Source organism: Crocodylus siamensis, chromosome 6 (genome assembly GCF_052110815.1).
Source record: "Crocodylus siamensis isolate JL-2025a chromosome 6, ASM5211081v1, whole genome shotgun sequence".
NCBI lineage: Eukaryota > Metazoa > Chordata > Crocodylia > Crocodylidae > Crocodylus > Crocodylus siamensis.
The window spans coordinates 71,532,342-71,546,883 of NC_143400.1; the positions used below are offsets into that span (position 1 = coordinate 71,532,342).

Below are 14,542 nucleotides of genomic sequence, written 5' to 3' on the forward strand. Positions count from 1 at the left end.
AGCACAGCCCCATATACAGCACTCTAGAAATGAGCTGGTATAGTACTCTGGTATAGTACTGTGACTACAATACATAGGGCCTGTGTAACTAACTATATTTCTTATTCCTCAACGTATTATATTCTTAGTTTCAGTTTTCTTGGCTTTGCTGTAGTCATGTATTATGCAATCATGCCTAACTACATAAATAACATGTTATTCTGCATACCATTATTTTTGTTTGCCTCACAGGCTTTTCATAAAAAACAGGCTTTTCCTGTATTTGTAGATCTCAGGCCTATGGTTACCAACTCTTGATAACCATACCTGCATAGTGTGGTAAGTGCTATAGTTTAAGAAATGTCATCTAATGCATTCACACTGCCCTTTACTTTGAACCCAGCTTGCGTTTGGAAATCAGAAATGACTGCACCAAATTTGATTTTGTATTAAATTTTTGTTGCATTCCTTATGAAGTTTTGGGAGTTTGTTTGTAAAGTAATTTTTGCTCTGTCTTCAGAGAGGGGTTAGGGGAGGGCTGACTGATTTAAGCTCTAAGCATCAAGCCCTGATATTTATAAGTGCTGCCTGATTTTTGTGTCTCTGACCTTGTCAGTGCCTGTCCTAAGAGTTCTTGGACTTGCTTTTCAGATGTGCTAAGGATCCACCTTTGTCACTGACTGTAGCTGGAGTTGATGCTTAGAGTTGTATCTTATTTCACTATACACACCTACATGGCATGTAGGCGGATAGGTGCCAGTGGTTTTTTGGCACTTATGCACAGTTTGAGATTTAGTTTTGTCACAGGATTAAACAGAATTGCTATGAAAACTTGCCAGAAGTAAAACAGAGTAGTAATAGGAGGAGGGCACACCTCTTTTAGCCGTAGGTGGAGGAAGAAAATATGGTTTAATTTTGGGGGTCTGCATGCTTGTGCATGTATGCCTCTTCCCCCAGCAGGTAAATCTGTTGTAGGGAAGGGGTGGGGGGATAAATAGAGGCCCCTGCTATGATGGATAGAGTGGGGCAGAGACAGGGACAGGGGCTGGGGTGCATGGAGCCCTGGGGCCAGGGCTGGCACAGGCTGTGGGATGCTCTGAGCCTGGACAGCTTGTCCAGGAGCAGGAGGCTCCTGCTGCTGCATGCATCCCTGGGACAGGCACAGGGGACATGTGCCCCCTCATTTGTGCATGGGGTAGAGGCAGCTGCATGCTGGGCTCTATGCTCTGCCCCCACTGCTGGTGCCCTGGCAGCTGTGTGATGCTTTGTGCCTCCCGTGTGCTGGCTGAGCCACTTGCCCGGCAGTGAGAAGCATGTGGCATCGTGCTGTTGTCTGGGAACCAGCAGTGGAGGCAGAGCCCAGAGCATAGTGCACAGTGGCAGCTGCCTGCACCTCAAACACAGATCAGGGGGCATGTGCCCCCTGTGTCTGCCCCAGGGGTGCACACAGCAGTGGGACCCTCCCTCCCTTGCACCCCTGGGCAAGCCACCCAGGCTTGGAGAATCTCACAACCTGCCCCAGGGCCCTATTCAGGCCCTATTCACCCGCCCTCCCCCAGATTGAGGGAACTTGATTTGTCTTACCTCCTCTGCACCCCTTCCAGTCCACACATTTACCTGCTGGGTATGGGATGGCCCAGGCCGGGCTAAGTTCCTGACCACCTGCAGGCTCTGGCTGCTCATCTGTGTTCATTCTCCTCTCCCCACACTCTTTCCCCACCGTTGGAGATGCCCGGAGCCCAGAACTGGGCTACCTGCATTTGCAGAGAGCAAAGCCCCATTAGCCCCGGTGTTTCACTGCCTATGGTTTTAGCCCAGTGGCCTACTGGTTAAAGCATTTTTATAGGAACCAGAAGACCTGGGTTCTAGGACCTTGGTCAGAGAGACTTTGAACTCCCATCTTTTGTTTCCTAGCACAGTGGTCTAATCACAAGCACTAAGCAGGTGCTAAGCATTGCCTAGAGCCTATGGAGAGGTATGGGGCCAGGGGGAAGACAACAAGACAGAGGACTTGGAACTCAGTCAGAGAGAGACACTATGATTGCCCCAGAAGGGATGCCCTGGCTTCTAGCCTGAGTCCTTGCTCCCCAGTGGGGCAGAAATTTTCCCAGTGCCTTTATGGATTTTATCCAGTCAATATTAAATGCAAGATGCAGTGAACCATTTCAAGATGAGGGCTGGAAGGGAGTTTGGGCAATGCCTAGCCCATGGCCTATGGTTAGTGCACTTTGCTGGGAAGTACAGGACACAGGTTCAAACTCCCTCTCAGTGAGGGGAGACTAGAACCTGTCTTTTGTTCCATGGCAAAGTACCCTAAGCAATAGGTTATTGATCCAAATGGGAGGGGACTTACAGGCCCCTATCCCATTTTGCCACATAGATGCCCAACCAAGCTAAATGTCAAAAAACCTGAGGCTGAATCAGTTCAATCTTTGCAGGTTAGTCTAAGCTGCATAGATTGAAACAGTAAGTAAGTAAACAGATATTCACTTTTGATTCTGGAAATGCAGGCCAGAAGTTGGGTGCTAGGACATACCTCTCTGTTCAGCTGTGTGGAAGAAATCAAATTTCATGTTGTGGTTGAATCAGAACTGACAGAGCCAGCTTTTCTTTATTGAGGGCTATACTGTGATCACAGGGAGAATTCCACACAGCAAGGGGAATCACTCACTTGTCTGTTTCAAAGGAATCCTCCCCCTCCTTAAGTTTCTAAGCATTTTTATACTTAAGACAGATAAAGAGAAAACAAATGTGACCTTGAAGAAATTAAAACAAACTTACTTAATTGGACACCTGTGCACAGAGTAATAATGCAGGATTTTTTTTTTATCTGAAAACATATAACTGAAATAAGCAGTATTAGCACTTCTGGTCTCTGTCTGTTTGTTTTAGTCAGAGAGGCCAAAAGCCTAACTAAATTCACTTTAACATTTGCTAATTTTTTTTTCTACAAGTTAGATATTTATAGCCATTAGCCTTTCAACTTCTAGGTTTTTTTTTCTTTACTTTCTGCTATTTCAACATACAAATTATATACTTTGTTTCTGGTTGATGGGCTATTCCACATTTGCTTAACAGCACAGTTTAAGCAACATTGTACTATCATAAACACTAGGCATAATCCAATAAAAACAACAAACAATATCAACAAACTATGAATGACGGTAAAGCCTAAGGAACTGAAAATAGACCTAAACCAAGAACTCAAATTCCAACTATCTGACTCATGCAATTTGGCTGCTTCTTTTCAAATATGTTTACTTAAATCCTGAATTTCTTCTGAATTATTGGGAATATAAGTACAACATTCTTTACCTATTAAAGCACAGACTCCTCCTTTGCTGGCTGGTATATAATCTAATGCAAGTCAGTTTTGCAGTGTCATTTGCCTTATTTCCTTCATTTCTGTATTTATTTTATCAAAACTATCAGCAGTAGCATTAGCAGTCTTTACTAGAGATGCTGCAGCTTTCTTTATCTCGGACATAGCTAAGCCTGCGCCATAGCTGGGGAACATTATACCCCAAAACCTATGATTTTCTGTAATTTCGCGAACATTGCAAATTCTTCCTTTAGGTAAGTGAGATTTAATAGTAAAGGCAGGATACACTGTGGAGACATAGCACGTTCCTCTCCAGCTGGAGGGAAGATTTTTATAGGCCTTATCTCCACACACAAAATAGTGACCAGCTAGTGCAGTATATCCACCTGTATTACAGCGTGGGGACATTACCCATTGTGAATAATAGCCTGAAAATTAACCTGCAGGGGGGTAATTAGATATCCAGGAACCATTAGAAAACCAAGCACCATTTCAAACCTTGGAATAAAGTCTCTGAGAGCAACTTTTTGCTTACAGTGATGTGTCAGCTTTTGCACATGGTACGCTTCTATCCATCCAGAAAACATGCATACAATAACAAGAACGTATTCATAAGAACAACATTTATGCATTTGAATAAAATCTCATTATAAATTTACAAACGGTCCCCAAGGTGGGGGATGTGCTGCCTTCTTTGTTTTTACAGGCTTTCCCACATTATGGGCTTGGCAAATAGGACAGGTATGGCAGTATGGATTTGTCCTACTTCATTAGCATGCTGGGACCAGAGAAACAGAGGGACAGCTTTTATGATTTCTTCTTGCAACACAGAAAGATTGAGGAACTTAGGCTCAGGAGATGAAATAGCTAAAGCAGCAAGTCCTGCTATCTCATTATCACAGGGGACATCTAAATAAACACCATCAGGAGAGCAATAGATAGTACAGCCGAGTTCACAAAGCAAATCTCTGCCTAATAAATTAACAGGAGAAGAAGGACTAAGGAGAAAGGCATGTTGATCGGAAACAGGACCAAGAGAAACATGTAATGGTTGGGAAACAGGATGAGGATCTATATGTTTTGAATTTCCTACAGCATTTACAACAGCAGAGGAGAGGGGAGTTGTGGAAAATTTTTCAGCTCACAGAGTAGAGCAGCTTGAACCAGTGTCTACTAAACATTTTGTAGAGATGCCATTTATCACGCAGGAAATGAAGGGATCATCTTGATTAAGTGAGAGAAGTGGGGCTGTGATGATGTTACTATTTTTCAGCCTGGCCTAACAGGAGGCTCCCTGACTGGGGACAGAGAACTGAGTGAGAGGAGGTGGTGGCGGATTAAACGTCATCCCTGGCTGGCCAGGCCAGTAAAGACATTTAGCCTTCCAGTGTCCTGGTTGGCCACAATAATGACAACTGCCATTATTTTGGGACTGAAATCCTCCTCGTCCCATTCCATGATCACATCCCCTGCCTCTGAACTGTCCTTGATAGAAACCTTGCCTTCTGCCCCTTCCTAAAGTCTGTAATTGTAATGACATTAGCTTAATTTCCGTGGATTCCTTTTTCTTTTCCTGGCAGGTTGTACAATGATTTGCAATGGTGACTAGTTCTGCAAGTGGCTTAGTCTGCCAACCTACAGCAATTGTGCACAACTGTTCCTGGACTTTAGAAAGAAGTCCGTGGACAAAAGAGGAAGCAAGTGCTTCTGGGGCAGTTTCAGCTGCATTTTCAATACCAGAATGTCTTTCAAATACTAGTTTCAAGCGGTCCATATAGTCTGCTGGGGATTCTCCTTTATTTTGTTTACAGTTATGTATTTTGGCCCAGTCAGTTTTCCTGGGGCAAATTTTAAGCACAGCCTCAAGGAGGCATCTTCAGGCATCTGTTAAGTGATCTCCTATTCCGGGGTCTTGAGTAGGCCAAGTAGCCTGTGCGATGAGGTGGTTGCGGACCTCAGAGGGCAGAACACTTCTCATTAATTGGTTCAAATCTGCCCATGTTGGATCATAACATTGGATTACAATGTCTAACTCATCTCTATATTTTTGGGGTTCCTCTCTGATGTTGAGAAATTGTTTAACAAGGTTTAGGAGATCTACTGGGGTCCAGGGGACAGGGACTGTGATTGTAGTTTCCCCATTTGGACCTTGCCCTGGAAGTTGGCGTAAAGGCATAAGCTGAGCCTTTTTAGATTTTTAAGAAGGGGCTGGACCATACTGGGTACCAGACCTTAAACAAGAGGAGGGGGTTGAGATTTCAGGAGACAGATGCCATCCCTCTGGTGGACATGGGCATGCCCTGTGGGCAGGTGATGGTTGTTGAGTGATAGTTTTCTGGTGAGGTGGGCTATCTGCCAGAAGAACCTATTTGGTTACTTTGGACTTCTTCAGGTTCAGATTGTGCCTGAGGCTGATACAGGGGTGGAACATTAAGAAAATCTATTATATCTTCTGCAGATTCATTCTCAGTTATTTGTGGATAAAGTTGTTTTGGTGCTGATGGTACTATTGATGGGGGGGCCCCCTTTTGGTGCACTTTTTTGTTTTAATTTCTTTATCTGAGATTTCCGTTTCTTTTGGTAGTCCTAAAGACTCCAGACTTGAGATTCTTGATGTCTTTTGAAAGCTTCTTCATACCAATCAAAAAATGTGTCCCACTGAGTCTGTGGTGTATTACTACCTCTTAACTCAAGGTCTCTGCGGAGATGAACAATTTTACTTAAATCAAATGTTCTCTCCAGGGGAAACTGCTGGCTAAAATCATCTCTGGTATACCAATTCCATTTGTCTAGAAACTTACAACTTTTATGGCCATAGTGTGTGTACATGTACAATGCTGGAGTCCCTTTTGGTGGAGCCGCCGGTGTGTCTTTAGACTCTCTGCTCCCCATATCTTTAAACTCAATTCACACAGGTCTTTCATACAGGAATGGCTTATTTAGGATGTCCGGTCGGGTTGTGAGATTGCTAGCGGCACAGAGATGCTGTGGCTAATGTCTAAAGACAAGACTCCACTGCAGTAACTGCACACAACACAGTTACTCACTGTTAGACACGGCTCATTCTGAGGGTGGGAAAAGGGTAAACCTGTCCACTGGGTCACGAGGGTCCCGTTGGGCCCCCCTGCATTCAAAACTGCCCTTCCAGACAGCCTTGGGGCAGCTGAACCCAACCTTAGTCTCAGACCTGGTCAGTGGCTCATATTTCTCAATTCATACTCTCAATTCACACAAGGGAATTTCTGTGTTGAGGCATGAGGTTCAAGAGCATTTCTTTAGTCTCATCCTTGGTCAATGCTTATCGTGGAAAACAGTCACATCCTAAGAGTTTCCACCTTGTACCCTTGCTTTCGAAGAGCATACAGAACCAGTCCGGTGTCCTCGGGGCGGCTGCACAAGGTTTCCACTCCTGGCCTCAGAGAGACCTCACAGTTCTTTACAAAACTTAACTCAATTCACACGGGGAAATACTTTCATTGACAACAGCAACAGAGAGTCTTTAACCTTAACTCTTTTTACTCACAGTTACTACTTACACAGTGGGTCTGACAGTTCTGGCAGAAAAAGTTCGGATAGGGTGAACCTCAAACAGTGAATCAGGAAGACGCAGAGACAGCCTCTCACTGAAAAACTTCAATAGAGATTTCAAAAGGTTTCTTACCTTGGTTTGGCACCAGGGCTTCAGTGAAAAGATGTCTGTGTCCCAACTGATCATTCTGGGTGTCTCTATCCTAGTCACAGCACCAAATTCTGGAAGAAATCAAACTTTGCGTTGTGGTCGAATCAGAACTGACAGAGCCAGCTTTTCTTTATTGAGGGCTATACTGTGATCACAGGGAGAATTCCGCACAGCAAGGGGAATCACCCACTTGTCTGTTTCAAAGGAATCCTCCCCCTCCCTAAGTTTCTAAGCATTTTTATACTTAAGACAGATAAAGAGAAAAAAAATAAGACCTTGAAAAAACTAAACCAAACTTACTTAATTGGACACCTGTGCACAGAGTAATAACGCAGGAATTTTTTTTTTATCTCAGAACATGTAACTGAAATAAGCAGTATTAGCACTTCTGGTCTCTCTCTGTTTTTTTTAGTCAGAGAGGCCAAAAGCCTGACTAAATTCACTTTAACAGCTGGAGCAGACAGCTTGTTCCAATGCTAACCCACCCACTTACCCGGTGAGGGGGAGTTTGTGTGGGAGGTGCAAAACTTCTTGGGATCCTCTGTGGGAGATGGCCATAAAGGCTAGGGAAGGAAATTACACATAGACTGGTGTAAGTGATCAGAAATTAGTTCAAATCTGTTATACAACAGCGCTACGGACAGAAATTATATATAAACCAGTTTAAGTCATCAGAAACTGGTTTAAACTTGTAACAGAACAGAAGTTATGTTTCTAAATGGCTGAAATTAAAAATGGTGGAGGGGGAGGCAGGGACTGCCCCTCCCAGGCAAACCCCAGCTGGAGTCTGGGGCCAGGGAGGGGAGTTTCATAGATTCATAGATGTTAGGAAAGGACCTCAATAGATCATCAAGTCCAACCCCCTGCATAGACAGGAAAGAGTGCTGGGTTCAGATGACCCCAGCCAGATGCCCATCCAACCTCCTCTTGAAGACCCCCAGGGTAGGGGAGAGCACCACCTCCCTTGGGAACCCATTCCAGACCTTGGCCACTCTAACTGTGAAGTTCCTCCTAATGTCCAGTCTAAATCTGCTCTCTGCTAGCTTATGGACATTATTTCTTGTGACTGCCAAGGGCACCTTGGTGAGTAGAGCCTCATCAATTCCTTTCTGTGCCCCATGATGAATTTATAGGCAGCCACAAGGTCGCCTCTCAACCTTCTGTTGCGGAGGCTGAAGAGGTCCAGTTGCCCTAGTCTCTCCTCATAGGGCTTGGCCCGCAAGCCCTTAACCATACGAGTGGCCCTTCTCTGGACCCCCTCCAAGTTATCCACATCCCTCTGAAAGTGTGGCTTCCAAAATTGCACGCAGTATTCCAACTGCGGTCTGACCCATGCCCAATAAAGGGGAAATATCACCTCCTTGGTTCTGTTTGTTATGAATCTGATGATGCATGATAAAGTGCAGTTAGCTTTTCTGATGACTTCATCACACTGATGACTCATGTTCATCTTGGATCCCTTTCTGCTTCTGTGCTACTGAGAAGGTCATTTCCTAGGCAGTAGGTGTGCTGGACATTTTTCCTCCCTAGGTGCAGCACTTTGCATTTCTCCTTGTTAAATCACATTCTATTGTTTTCTGCCCATTTGTCCAACCTATCCAGGTCTGCCTGTAGTTGTTCCCTGCCCTCTGGCATGTCCACTTCTCCCCACAGTCTTGTATCATCTGCAGACCTGGACAGAGTACACTTCACTCCCTCATCCAAATCAATGATGAAGACATTGAAGAGCATTGGCCCAAGGACTGAGCCCTGTGGGACTCCACTACCCACTCCTTTCCAGGTCGATATCGACCCATCCACTACCGCTTTCTGGGTATGACCCTTTAGCCGATTTGCCACCCACTGGACTGTGTAATCATCCAAGTCACAGCCTCTTAACTTGTTCACCAGTATGGGGTGGAATACCATATTGAAGGCCTTCCTGAAGTCTAAGTAAACGATATCAACCCCTACTCCTGTGTCAAGGTGTTTTGTAACCTGGTCATAAAAAGAGACTAGATTAGTCAGGCATGATCTACCTGCTATGAACCCAGGCTGATTTCCCCTCAGCATAATTTTTCCTGCTGTGCTCTCACATATATGAGCCTTAATAATCTTTTCAAAGACTTTGCCAAGGATGGAGGTGAGACTGACTGGCCTATTGTTGCCTGGATCCTCCTTCCTCCCCTTCTTGAAAATAGGGACCACATTGGCCCTTTTCCAGTCCTCCGGGACCTGTCCCATGTGCCACGAGTGCTCAAATATTCTTGCCAGTGGTTGTGCAATGATATCAGCCAGTGCCTTCAGTACCCTCGGATGGAGCTTATCCGGGCCTTCCGACTTAAACACATCCAGTCCTTCCAAGTGACTCTGCAACATCTCAGGGTCAATGCTTGGTAGTCTGGCACCCAGCTATTGCCTCTCTACAATCCCATTGTGAGACTTGTCTTGCCCCTCATTTAGGAAGACTGAGGCAAAGAACTCACTGAGGAGTTCAGCCTTGTCCTCCCTATCTGTCACCAATTGCTTTTGCCCATTCAGTAGCGCTCCTATTCCACCCTGGGCCTTCCTTTTACTCCCTATATATCTGAAAAACATTTTTTTTGTTATCCTTAACTTGGGATGCCATCCTCCGCTCCATGGTAGCTTTGGCCTTTCTAACTGCCTCCCTACAACTGCAAGCTGAGGAGGCATACTCCTCTTTAGTAATCTCTCCCTGTTTCCACTGCTAAACCCCACTTTCCCCAGTTAACCCCCCCTTCCCCTAAGTACAGAGCTGCCCTGCTGATGTGACTCTGGAATGCAAATCACAGAGACCTCAGGGGCATCAGGAAGAGGAAGAAAATACACAACCCAAGCTGGCTATGTGCCAGATATCCATACTGTAGCACCCCCTGGCTTCTTACCTGAACCACTGGAAGCATGTGGCCACATTTCCTGAATCAAAAGTAAATGTCTGTCCAGGTGTTTCTGAGTTTAACCTATGCATCTTAGATTAAACTGTAAAGACTGAATTGATTCAGTTGTGGGATTTTTGACTCTGTACTTAGCATAGAATTTCAGTGAACATAAACCACTTTCAACATGGCTGAAACTGGTTTAAGATAAACCTGGATGGATGTAGTATCAGACTTAACTGATTTAGGTTAAATTGTTTTATTGAACTTCTGTCTGTCCCAGATCCCCTTCAGATTCAAGCTGTGTGGTCCAGTGAAGCAGAAAAGTGTGCTCCAGTGCCCCCTAGCTTCTGGGCTTGGCTTTTACAAGACATGTGGCTGCATTTCTGGAATCAAAAGTGGCTCTTTTCCGGTCCTCCGGGACCTGTCCCATGTGCCACGACTGCTGTTCACTTGCTCATAGGTTCTATCTATGCAGTTTAGACTAATCTGTGAAGATTGAATCAATTCATCCTTGGGGTTTCTGGCTGTCTAAACTTAGGCAAAGAAACTAAGGACTGAGCCCTTAGTACCTCTAAAAATTAACTCTTATTGGCCTCATTTTAGTCGCATAAAATCACTGCCCAGTTTTGAGTACTTGGTCACTGGATAATGTTTTGGGGAGCCCTGGATTTGTGTTATATGTGACCTAATTTGTGAGAAACAAAAAAGCTATGTCTTGGCTAGTTGTTCATAATTAAGTTCCTTTTGATGCCACTCCTTGTTTTGGTCTTCATACCTCTAGCATTAGCTTGTCAGACCTGTTCCAGATTGCATTTAAGCATTCTTATTTGTGTCCTTTACATTCCTATCTACAAAATGTAGTTAAATGCATAAGATGAGTTCTGTCTTGTAGGAAATTGGCCTGCACCACTTGGTAAAAGTTACTAATACTTCATAGTAAAATACCGTTTGATATCGTGTTCCTATTCATACTCCAGCTGGATCAAGAAACTCTGTATACTTTTATCATGATCTCATAATCTTCATTGTATCCCAGAGATTATTAAATGGGGGTGGGAACAAACCCATGTGACTGGTAGTTGCAGTTCAAAAGGGATTCCAGAGTGGGGATAGTAGGTAGTAAAAGGCCAAGAGGGATAGGCATAATCAGAGTTCTAAAGGAAAGTATGAATAATATTCTATTACTGGCATATTTTGGCATAAATCAATAAAGCAGAGTGGGCTAGAGGAATGAACATGTGATTGTGACTTAGGCAAACCTGAATTGTAATTCTGGCCAGTCACTGACTCACTGCATAGTTATGGGCAAATCATGGGTTAATTTTCCTTATATCATTTTCCCACCCCCAAAAGGAAGGCGTATAGCTCTCAGTGCTGTTTAATCAGTACATGTTTGCACAGTAGTTTCAAAACACAGAATGCTAGATTAGTTGTAGTTCTCTATAATGGCCTTTTCAAATAGAAACCACAGTTACTCTAAGTGATTTCTATACCACATCTGGAATCCATAGTCTGATGTTTATTGTCTGACATAAAATGACATAATAAGAAAATTATTGGTGAGTAAAAAGTGTGCATATTTAATTTTTGTGGGTTTGCTTAATTATGTAACTGCTGAGACTACAAGGCAGTGAGCATCTGCAGTATAATTCAAGACATTAGTGCATAATTACATTTCCACTCAAACATGTAGGGCCAACTGAAGCAAAGCATGGCTCCTGAAAAGCTATTCAATTGGACCCTATTGTTTTCAGGCTCAGAATTCCATGGTTAACATAATCTAACTGTAACCTGCCCCAAATTTCTATGTCATGCCTGCTTCAAGTTTCAGTTATGTAGGAGGGTGATCAAGAAGATGTATGTCTAGAACAGATGGGTAGGTTTTTGAGAGGAAGTAACTGGTAAAGGTTTGATCTTAGTAAGTGGAGGAAGATGAACCAGTGATTACCCTCAGCTGAAGACTGATAGTTGCATAGTTGCTATCACCAAGTTGTGGGACATACTCCACTCTGGACACTCACAGGCAGTCAGGGCACCCTGTTCACAAGCACAGAGGCTGCTCCAATGTGTAGATTTTCATCTTAGTGGAGCAGGTTCAGCTAATCAAGTCTGCTGGAGTATAGCAATTACAGCACTTCATGGCTAGGGACAGAAGTTACACATAAACTGGTAACTTCAGTAGCTGGTTTAAACCTATAATAGAACAGAAGTTCAGTGCACATAAACCAGTTTCAAAATGACCAAAACTGGTTTAAGATAAACCTGATTGAATGAAGTATTAAACATAACTGATTGAGGTCAGATGGGTTTATGGAACTTCTGTCCCCGACCCTTTCCTAGTTTAAGTTAAATCAGAGTCTCCCAGCATGCTCCGCAGCTCTGGGCTGGGCTGGGCTGTGTTGTCTGCTTCAGAGAGCAGGGCTGGCCCTGCCCCTCTGCTCTCTAGCCGGAGCAGGAGTGGGGACATGGCGAGACTCCGGCTGGCATGGCCTCCTGAGGTGAAGAAGGCAGGGAAAGGTTTTATTACCCCTCCCTCACCTCTCCCCACAGGGGACCCCAGCTGGTGTCTGCCTGGCTGGGGTGAAGCAGGCTTTCTCAGGGTCCCTCCCCTCTCACCGCTCTAGTGCAGTGGTGGGGGCATGGTCAGATGCTGGCTAGTATGGCCCCCTGAGGTGATGGGGGCAGGGAGATGGTTTATTCCCACCTCCCTCCCCTTTGCTATAGCTGGGTTCTGCCTGGCTGGGGCAAAGCAGCTCTTGTCAGGGTCCTCCCCACCCCTTGCCACTCCAGTGGCAGGAGCATGGCTCCTTGCATGGCTCCCTAAGGTGAAGGGGGCAAGGAGAGGGTTTATTTCCCCCTCCCTCCTATGCAACTGGAGGAGTGAGGGTGTGGTTGGGGGGGGGAGGACCCTGACAGGGGTAGCAGTCCCTGTCATGGTGTCTTTGGGAGCACAAACCTCTTCTTGGTGGAGGGCTGCACTGCAGATGGGAGTGGGGTGGGCAGAGTGGCTGCATACTATGCAGGGTGGTGGTGGGAGGGGTGGCTAGGGGACTAATTTTAATTTTGGGGTGACCATAGCCCCCCAAACCTCCCTATTATCACCACCACCACCACTTGCCCTGTGTAGTCTTCCCATTCCACTCTGGCCCATGGTGCATCCCCCCCCCCCCCAGGAAGAGGCTTGTGCTCCCCAGGACACCATGACAGGGGACACCTATCAGGGTCCCCCCTACACTGCTCCAGCTGCAGGGGCATGGCCATCCACTAACTGGCATGGCCCCCTAAGGCAAAGAGGGCAGGGAAGGGGTTTATTTTCCCCCTCTCCCCCTGGTGAACTTCAGCTGAGGTCTTCCTGGTGGGAGTAAGTTGCAGAGGTGGCATCTGGGCCTGGCAGACCCTGGCTGTAGTACCCAGTGGGAGAGGGGGATGAGGGGGGAATAAATCCCCTCTGTGCCCCCTTCATCTTAAGGGGCCATGCTAAGATGGCATTTGGTTACATCCCCACCACTGCCACAGGAGCGGCGAGGGACCCTGACAGGGGCTGCTTCAACCCAACTGGGCAGGGCCATAATCTTTCCTGGGACTGGGCTCCCTCCTCCACCTGTTCCCCCGCAAAAACCTGGCAAGCCTGAAAGCTGCTGCTTCCTTCATTCTCTCTCCGCTGACAGCCCTGCCCGTGCATGAAAAATTAACCCTCAAGGGAACACAAGTTCCCTAAGGCATTCTAAAGCACAGCACCTTAATCTGTTACCTGATTAGACAAGGGTTAATTTTTTGCATGATTGGCCATTTTAGAAGTGTACTGCAACCATGCACATGTGTTAGGTCACAGCTGTAGAGTGCTTTCAGGGGCCAGATTACACAAATAATGTCACTTCTGTCTGCTCCCATTGTGTAGCATTAGAGCACAGCCATCAAACATGCCATTAGTGATGGAAGCTTTTCTGAGAGATGCTAGGGCAGATGCAGGCTTGGTATAGAATCCTAGGGTTGGAAGGGGTCTCAAGTTCCTCTACAGAGATTGTTCCTTTTTCCTACTTTTTACAGGTAGGAAAATTATCCTGAGGTTTAATCTAAATCTGCTTTACTATAGTTAAAATGAAATGCCTCATATCCGGCCCTCTGTGGCAAAGAAAGGCAGTTGTTCTCTCACTTCTTTATATTAACTGCTATCATGTATCATGTAATCTCTTTTCTGCAGACCAAATGTTCTAGTTCTCTAAGTCTTGTCTCATGCAGCTTGCATTCCAGCCCTTTTATTATCATTATTGTTCACCTTCCTATCCTCTCCAGTTTCCTATTCTTCTTAAAGTGTTGTGCTCAGAAATGGATGCAGACTCCAGCGGAGGCCTAACTAGTGCCAAATAAAGTCATCTCCCATAATAGCATTGTTCTTTATGTCAGCCCTAGTAATATGCTTCTATCTTTTGGATAGTACAGTATATGACCATGCTACCGAGACTAGTCTGCAAGAAATATATGTACTTGTGTAACTTGTACAGTAGGTGCTACATGCCTGATCCTACTTCCGCTGAACTTTCATTGACTTCTGTGGTGAAAGCAGATATGCAGAGGGATTATGCATTACTTCAATACTGGAGCATTGTTTATTTTCATTTTTTAAGTGGACTCGATACTTGCAAGGGATTAACTGTGCTTCACATTGGCATCCTCAACCTACAG

General features: G+C 45.2%; 1 protein-coding gene across 4 annotated transcripts in view; it reads left to right on the plus strand.

Annotated features, from left to right (window-relative positions):
• Positions 1 to 14,542, plus strand: part of AADAC (arylacetamide deacetylase) — an 81,637-nt gene that overhangs the window by 12,344 nt on the left and 54,751 nt on the right. The window contains exon 2 of one of the 4 annotated variants that reach the window (XM_090054142.1): positions 232 to 318. The exons of the other annotated variants lie outside the window; for them this stretch is intronic. The gene's annotated coding sequence lies outside the window, so the exon portion shown is untranslated. The remainder of the gene's footprint in view (positions 1 to 231; positions 319 to 14,542) is intronic. 4 annotated transcript variants of the gene reach the window in all.